Source organism: Muscardinus avellanarius, assembly GCF_963383645.1.
Source record: "Muscardinus avellanarius genome assembly, chromosome: 15".
NCBI lineage: Eukaryota > Metazoa > Chordata > Mammalia > Rodentia > Gliridae > Muscardinus > Muscardinus avellanarius.
The window spans coordinates 64,781,034-64,790,201 of NC_137801.1; positions in this window are offsets into that span (position 1 = coordinate 64,781,034).

Below are 9,168 nucleotides of genomic sequence, written 5' to 3' on the forward strand. Positions count from 1 at the left end.
AGACATGTTTTATTATTCAGGAAGCATACTCTTCTGCACCTAGCTTTTGTTCACTTACTAGTGGATCTCAAGACTATTTCTTTTTTTCTCTCTTCCTTTTTTTCCTTTTAATTTTTTTGGTACTGGAGATTGACCTGAGGGACATTCTGTCTCCAAGCTAGACCCCCAACCCTATTTTATTTTTTATTTTGAAACAAGATCTTGCTAAGTTGCTGATGCTGGCCTCGAATCCATGTCTCAACAGGCCTCAAACCTGTCTCAGCCTCCTAAGAACTGAGATTATAGGCATATGTCACTGCCTCCAGTTTTAAGACTTTCTTGTCAGTACATGTAAATTGCCTCTTACTTTTAAGGGCTATTACATATGTCCCCCAAAGGCTTCTGTTGAAGGCTTGGTCCCCGCCTGATGGTGCTGCTGAGGGCTGTTGGGAACTTTAGGAGGTTTGGCCTACTTGGAAGAGGTGGGTCCCTGGGGGTGTGCCTTTGAGGGCAGATCGAGTCCCTGGCTTCTTTCCCTCTGCTTCCCGCCCACCATGAGGGGAGCAGCTGTGCTTTGCCACCTGTTCTCTGCTATGATGTTGGGCTTCACTGTAGGCCCATAGCCGTGGGCCAGACAACCATGGGCTGAAGCCTCCAAAACTGAGCCAAAATAAAATTTACCTCCAGTATTTTTTAGGTGTTTTATCACAGAGATAAAGGCTGAATAAAACAGGCTGTGTTATAGTCCACTGTAGGAGAGTTCTTATTTATTTAATTCACCTGTTAATGAACATTCAAGTTATTTCTGATCTTTTGCTATTTTAAATAATTTATAGTGATTATCCTTGTACATCCATAATTTTTACAAGTCTTTGGCTAGATTTTTAAGTCTATATTGCATCTAAAAGTTGGCCACCTATTGTAGTATTGTAGTTCTTTCAAAACATTCCTGGAAATTGGTTCTCTGGAAAAAAAAATAGTAGTATGACTTTACTACATGCCATAGTATACACGGCACTTTAATTCACTTACTCTTTATGAGACACACAGAATGCGTGCTATTATCTTAATTCCCAGGGAGAAAGCTGAGGCTTTGAGGCCAGTGTTTATACTACCTACTGCCTACAGTGCTTAGGTACGTGAATGTGCTACATCATTTGTACAACTCGAGGTACCATTGCCAAGTTGCCATCAACCCAGGCAGTTGGATTATTTTGTTTGGGCTTTTTATCAACCAGCTAAATAGTACCTCAGTCCTCCACCACCAAAACATCATATATCTGTAAATTATCCATGTTAGAGTCTGTATCTGACCCTATTTGTGCATACTTAAGGAATACAGACCTAATTGTTGTTGTTTGAGTAGGGAAGCCAGATCTTCTAGGATAAAAGCATATATCTCAACTCCTAAATTATGTGGGTTCTTTTGTTTGTTTATTTGTGTTTTTTTTTTTTTTTTTTTTTTCAGTACTGGGGATGAAATCCAGAAGCATTCTACCTTCAAACTACACCCCCAGCTCTATTTTTATTCTTTATTTTGAAGCAGGGTCTCACTAAGTTGCAAAGGGCTCACTAAGTAGTAGCTGAGGCTATCTACAAACCTGAATCCGCCTGTCTCTGTCTCCCAAATGCTGGGATTACAAGCATGCACCACCATGCCAGCTTTAAGTTATGTTTTTTCATTACTATTTTATTGACATCATGTCAGTAAAGATTTGACTTGAGCCAGGCGTGGTGGTGCATGCTTGTAATCCCAGCATATGGGAGGCTGAGACAGGAAATCACAGTTTGAGGACAGCCTCAGCTGCTATTTAGTGAGGCCCTTTGCAACTTAGTGAGACCCTGTTTCAAAAAATAAAGAATAAAAATAAAATAGGGCTGGGAGTGTAGCTCAGAGGTAGAATGCCCCAGCTTCCATCCCCAGTACCTCAAAAAAGGAAAAAACGATTTGACTTGAGATCCTCATAGCAGCTTACTTTTAAACAAATAACCTGAAAAAAACTAATAAGTCAATAAGTGTACTGTCCAGGGACTAGTACTAAAGATATGGGAAAAACAGGAAATCTTTGAAAATCCAGAGAGAAGACATTTCTGATCCTAGGAGACATCTTGGTTTCAAGGAACCTATTATCTATTAGATTGTCTAATTCTGGAAAAATAACAAAGATGGGGCATCCTTAACTCCTGTTAACAGGCTGCTGTTTTACAGAGAGCATAACTTGTGCCAAACCTTCTATTTCCAACTATCCAAATGTTAGGGTGCTCCAAGGCTCAAGCCCCTAGACTCTCACTCTGCCTTGGTGAGTCATCTCTCCATGTGGCCTCAAACATCTTCTGCTATGGCTCTCAAATATATACTTCCAGCCCGACCATTCTACTGAATTACAGCCTCATATATGCACCTAAATTATTAGGCACCTCAGATTTAAGATAGCCAAGCTGAAGCATATCATTTCCATGCCTAATATTTTTCTCTGCGGTTTACCCTTCTCAGTCAGCGGCCCTTGCATTGATTCTATCATTCAGACCAAAGTCCTGAGGTCATCTTTGACTCCTCTTTTCCATGCACCACATCTACTCATTATCACATCCTTTTGATGTTTTGAATCTGACCACTTCTCAGTGCCTACAGTAATCCAGACCTCCTCTTGCCTGGACTAGCCAACAGCCTCCTGGTGGCCTCCCCTTTCCACTCTTTCTACCTGTTATTCTCCACCCAGCAGCCAAGATGAACTTTTTTTTTTTTTGGTGGTGGTGGTACTGGGGTTCCTGGAAGCCCTTCTATGTCCGGGCTACACTCCCGGACCTATTTTTATATTTTTATTTGGAAACAGGGTCTCTTAAGCCAGCAAGGCTGGCTCCGAACCAGCACGATCCTTCTGTCTCCGCCTCCCAAGTGCGGGGATTACAAGCGTGCGCCACCACGCCCAGCTAAGATGAACCTTTTAAAGCGTTCATCAGGACGCATTTCTCCTGGCTTCAGTGGGTTCCAGTCTTTACCGTGGCCCTGTAGGCCTCTGCGTGGTCTGGACTTTGGCTTTCACAGCCTTATCCTCTTGCTCAGTGCACTCAGCCACATCCAGTCCTGGAGTCCTTGCTGTTCTTTGAGAACTGACATGTGTCTACCTCCAGGGTCTTTCCATTTTCTCTTCTTTCCTTCTGGAATCTTCTCTCATCTCCCAGATTTGCATGGGTAGCTTCTTTATGTTGTTCAGGCTTCTGCTCATACTAAAGTCACTCCTAGCCAAAATAGCAACCCCCCTTCACTCTCTGTCCCTTTTTTCTGCTTAACTCTTTAAGAAAAAAAAAAAAAGAAAGAAAGAAAAAAATATTTAAGCCAGGCGCATGTCACACACTTGTAATCCTAGCACTAGGGAGGCTGAGATAAGAAGGTCGCAGGTTCGAGGACAGTCTCGCCAAGTAGTGAGCCTGTCATCAACCTATCGAAACCCTGTTGCCAGATAAAAATAAAATAGGGCTGGGGTGTAGCTCAGGGAGGTTGCTTCTGTGTTCGATCCTCGGAGTCACAAGAAGATAGATAAACATGAAAATTAAACACCTTTTTTTAAAAGTTTACAATTTAGTGGTTTTCAGTATATTCAGAGTTATGCATCCATCATCACTAATTTTTGATCATTTACGTCACTCCCCAAAGAAACCTTGTAACCACTAATAATCATTCCTTTGTCCCACCACCCCTGGACTAATGTATTTTCTGTCTCTACAGAAGTACCTATTCTGAACATTTCATATATATGGAATCATATAATATGTCCTTTTGTGTCAGTCTTAATGTTCCATGTTGTAGTATATATACAATTTCTTTTTATGACTGTATAATAATCCATTCTATAGAAATGCCACATTTTTGTTTATAGCTCTCAGTTGATGGGCATTTAGGTTGTTTCTACTTTTATGAATAATACTTCATGCACATTCCTGCAAGTTTTTGTATGAACACGGTTATTTGTTTTCAGTTCTCTTGAGTATATACCCCAGAGTGGAATTACTAGGCTATATGGTAACTCTGTTTAACCTTTTGAGACACTGTCAAAACGTTTTCCAAAGTAGCTACACCAGGTTGGGATGGTGCTCAGTGATAGAGAGATTTCCTGGCATGTGCTAGGCTCTGAGTTTAATCTCCAGCACCACAAAAACAAGCAACAACGAAAACAAACAAAACACAGCTGCGTTGTTGTACATTCCCACCATTAATACACACGGGCTGCGGTTTCCACCTGCTCTCCAAACTGCCTTTTCATTTTCCTCGCAGCACTTGCCACTGCCCGACATTGTCTGTATTCACTTATTATTGGCTGGATCCTCCCCTGAATGGGCTCAGCTCTGAATGCGGCTGGTCTTGTTGGCTGCTGTAGACCCAGCACCCCACAATGCCTGGCTTAAGGTAAAACATCAAAATGTCTGTTATATTTGTGAATATAGTTCTGTAGCCTTCTTTAACTTGACCACTTCACCTGATTGTTATTTTAACTTTTATTACCCATGTAAGAAGTGGATAGTTTTTTTAAATAAAAATTTTAAAACATTTTGATGAAGCTAATTCCCTTCTAAACAGTAATCACAATCCTGCTGCCCTTTCTTCATGGTTACTCCTTTGCTTGTATCCTTCCTTAGTCTGTACATATATGTATGTAACAGTTGGATATAAGGGAAATACATAGTTTAGGCCTTTTCTAAATAAATAATATGTAGAGATCATTTTACAACCTGATCGTTTAGTCACCATGGTGCCTTGGAGATTTTTCCATGCCATTATAAGTGTAAATCTACCTTGAAAAATAACCTGCGTCAGTGTTTTGTCTAATGTATGTAGCCACCTTTTTCCCCCATTGACTGATTTTTAAAATCACAAATATTCATGGAGTGACTAGTTTTTGCAAAGCAGAGTATTTAAAAATTTTTTTAGTACTGAGGTTTGAACCCTTGGGCATTCTATCTCCTAGCAACACCCCCAGTCCTATTTTTTAATTCTTTTTTTGAAACAGGGTCTCACTAAGTTGTAGTTAGCCTCACTAAGTAGCTGAGGCTGTCTGAACCGCGATCCTCCTGTCTCAGCCTCCCAAGTACTGGGATTACAGGCGTGCACTACTATGCCCAGCTTAGAGTTTTTATAATTTAATATCGTATTACAGTATCCATCCACAGAGAGGAGTGATATCGAAGCAGAAACTTTCCATACTGATTTTTTACACTGCAAAAAACAAAATCAGTTCCTCAAACATTTATAAAACAGTTCAGCATATGAGTACGTACTTGTAATCCCACTACTTGGGAGGCCGAGACAAGAGGATCGCAGGTTTTTGGCCAGCCTCAGCTACTTAGTGAGGTCATCCACAACTTAGTGAGACCCTGTTTCAAAATAAAGAATAAAAGCCAGGCGTGGTGGCTCACACTTTTAATCCCAGCACTTGGGAGGCAGAGACAGGAGGATTGCACAGGTTCAAAGCCAGCCTCAGCTACTTAGGGAGGCTCTCAGCAACTTAGTGAGAGACCCTGTTTCCAAGTAAAGTATAAAATAGGTCTAGGAGTATAGCCTGAAGGTAGAAAAGCCCCTGGGTTCCACCCCCAGTACCATCAAAATAACAATAATAATAATAATAATAATAATAATAATAAACAACATAATAATAAAGAATAAAAATAGGGCTGAGGGTGTAGCTCGGTGGTAGATTGCCATAAGTTCAATCCCCAGTGCTGAATAAAAGAAAAAATATATATATAAAATATATATACATATATATATATATATATATATATATATATATATCAAAATTCATTTTAATGTCATGGTGGTTAGGAAATGTCAAATTGTTATAAATAGGAGGGTTTTTTTGTTATTCTTTTTGTTTTTGCAATACTGGAGATGGGACCCAGGGACATTCTATCCCCGAGCTACACCCCAGCCCTATTTTTTATTATTTTATTTTGAAACAGGGTATCACTGAGTTGCAAAGGGCCTTACTAAGTAGTAGCTGAGGCAGGCCTGGAACAAGGATTCTCCTGTCTCAGCCTCCCAGCTCCTGGGATTACAAGCGTGGGCCACCGCACCGGCTCTTAAATAGGTTATAATCCCCACCATTTAGAACTTTTTAGATATGTAAGGGTTCTCAGTAACAACAGCTGTCTTCCCTTGCTCCGAGGTATTCCCTGGAGTAACGTCCCTTGAAGCATGATGAACCTCCTGCTCAGCATTGACATTGTAGCAGCTTCCCCCCCCCCTCCATTGTCTTATTTTTAAAATCACAAATATTCGTGTGTTACAGTTGAACCCAGGGCATTCTGCTTCTGAGCTACACTCTCAGCTCTATTTTAATTTTTATTTTGAACAAGATCTCAATAAGTTCCTCCGAGCTTCACTAAGTGGTTGAGGCTGGCCAAGAACCTGCGATCCTTTTGTCTCAGCCTCCCAAGTACTAGGATTATAGGTATGCATCACCACACTAGGTTGGCATTAACCTTTAATATACAGTCCTACACCAGGAGGATAAGTCTCTAGAAGAGGAGACAACTGGGTCTTAGCTTCCTAAGAGACTTGGTTAAGATTACCTGATAAATATATTTTATATTTTTTAATTTCTTCATTTTCAGCTACTCAGTTCTATTAGTTTTATAGTGAGACATGCTCAAAGATACAAATAACTTGTGCTTTTATTAGTGCATTGTAATATACATCATAGCAGGATTCAAAATGATACATTTGTACAGGTGTATATCAGTAGGTATATTTAGACAAACTGTTTTCATCTCATGTTTATGCGGTTACACAGCTTTTTGTTTAAAATTTGGGGCCAAAAATTCAGGTTCAAATATTCTAACTTCCCGGCTGTTGGGGGGTGCAGGATTATGCTTATCAGTTCTTTTTTTGGGGGGTGTATTGGAGATTGAACTCAGGGGCATTCTACCTCTAAGCTACACCCCCAGCCCTTTTTATTTTTTATCTTGAAATATAGGGTTTAGCTAAATTGCTGAGGCTGGCCATGAACCTGCAATCCTCCTGTTTCTGCCTCCCAAGTCTTGGGATTAGCCAGTGCCTTTGAGGCTTTAGGGATTGAAGAGAATCTTTGAAGAAAGAACTAGACCCCTGCACCTTTAAGTATCTTAACTGGCCACTGTACATACATTTATGTAAAATAATATGGGGGGAATACACCAAAACCTCAAATCCTTGTTTTCTATTTACTGCTTCACTTCCAGTAGGTGGCACCAAATACTCTTTGAAGTTTTTGAACATACTAATTCCTAGTTGGTGTTGCTGGCTAACTGGTAATTTTTTCTACCACCAGAGAACAAAACCCATATATTCCTTAGTCTTTGTTAGCCTTTGATGTTTATGTAACTTAGTATTTTCTGTGTGTGCATGTGCGTGCACATGCAGTACTGAGGATTGAACCCAGGGATATTTTACCTCCAAGCTACACACCCAGCCCTTTGTATTTTTTGTTTTGAAGCAGGGTCTCACTAGGTGGCCAAGAATCTTTCTACATTGCTGTGGCTGTCCTCAAACCTGTGATCTCCTATTTCAGCCTCCCAAAGTACTGGGATTACAGGTGTGCGTCACCATGCCCAGCTTTATAATTTAGTATTTTTGTTTGGAGTTTAAGCTAGACTTAGTTGATGTTTAAATTATTTGCTATCCCTGACTCAATTTCAGACTTCTTTTTTAAAAAGGTGATTTTCAATTGTTGATTCTAGGGGAAGAGTGATGATACTGAAACAGGACTGGGTTAAAATAACAAGGCTGAGAATATGTGAAATGTTCATAACAGAATTTAAGAGAAAATATAAAAGTATTTAAAATCCAAAATGTTAAGGCAATGAAATCAAAGCATTTGTATTAATACCAGATTGGGTACTTTAATAGAATTGCATAGATTTCATTGATTATCAAATTTATTTTACAAATAACATACAGCTTTAAAAATATTTCATAAAACGGTTACCTCCCATTGTCATTTCCAACTTCTGTGCCTTCTTGAAAAGCTTTACCTTCAGTATGTGTGTCTAATTACTGCTTTCACAAAGAGCTTTTAGATCCAGTTAACCATTAAAACCAGAAAATGTGTTTTCTATGTCAGTCATTTACTACATTTATTCTACTTAATCTGTTCATTTAATTTTAATGCATTTGTGAATCATTAAAAAGAGACATTTCTTAAATTTCCCACAATAATTACATTTACACATATGTCTTTCTTTTAACCCAGGGTTGAGTGTCAGTGTTTTGTGGCTTTGTCTGGAAATCATTTTCTGCCATGTCTTTAGTACAACTACCATCCAAAGGATTAGTAGCCAGGGATTTGGGTAAGAAAGACCTAGGTCCAATTCTTGCTTCTGCAACTGAAGAACAAAGAAAAGTCATTTACGCTCTCTGGGCCTATTTTTTCATGTACAAACTGTAGGTAACTAGCACAGTAGGTTATATTGAGGATTAGAAATAACAAATTACCTGATACATAGCTATTAGTATCATATATTGGCAACAATAATGCATTTTATAAAAAAATAAATTGGGGGGGATGGGGATTGAACTCAGGGGCTTGTACCTCTGAGCTACACCCCCTGCCCTATTTTTATTTTGAAATGGGGTTGCAATAAGTTGTAGAGGGCCTCACTAGGTTGCTGAGGTGGCAGAGAACCTACAATCCTACTGTCTCAGCCTCCCAAGTACTGGGATTACAAGTGTGGGCCACCATGCCCAGCAAAACTAAGTATATTTTTGCCTTATTCGTTTTGATTTAAGGGACTCTCAGATAGCTTTCTAATTTTTATATTGAAGCTGTCAGTATATTGACAGTATAACCGGGGTCTAGAGAGCGCTTACATTTCAAAAGTCTTGATAGGTTTAGGGAACAATCCTTAAACTTTGGTTCTGTGTACGAAATATTCTAATAAGCATTTATTACAACACGTTTGCAGCCATCGTGAAAAGGCATTCTCTGAATATTTTCATCTATAATTGAAAGGTGTAAAGATCCTAAAAGCAATTTAGGTCAAAGAATCTTGGGGTTCTGCTTTACTCTGTAGGTACAGGAATTTTACGAGCTTTAAAACCCCACTCGCATGAGAGAGTAATTAATTCTGCCATCACTTCCTGGGGGGGGGGGAGCGCCTTTGGTTAGCTCAATGCTGTTACACTGCAGCCCTATTCCAGCGCTTTCTGGGGATAGG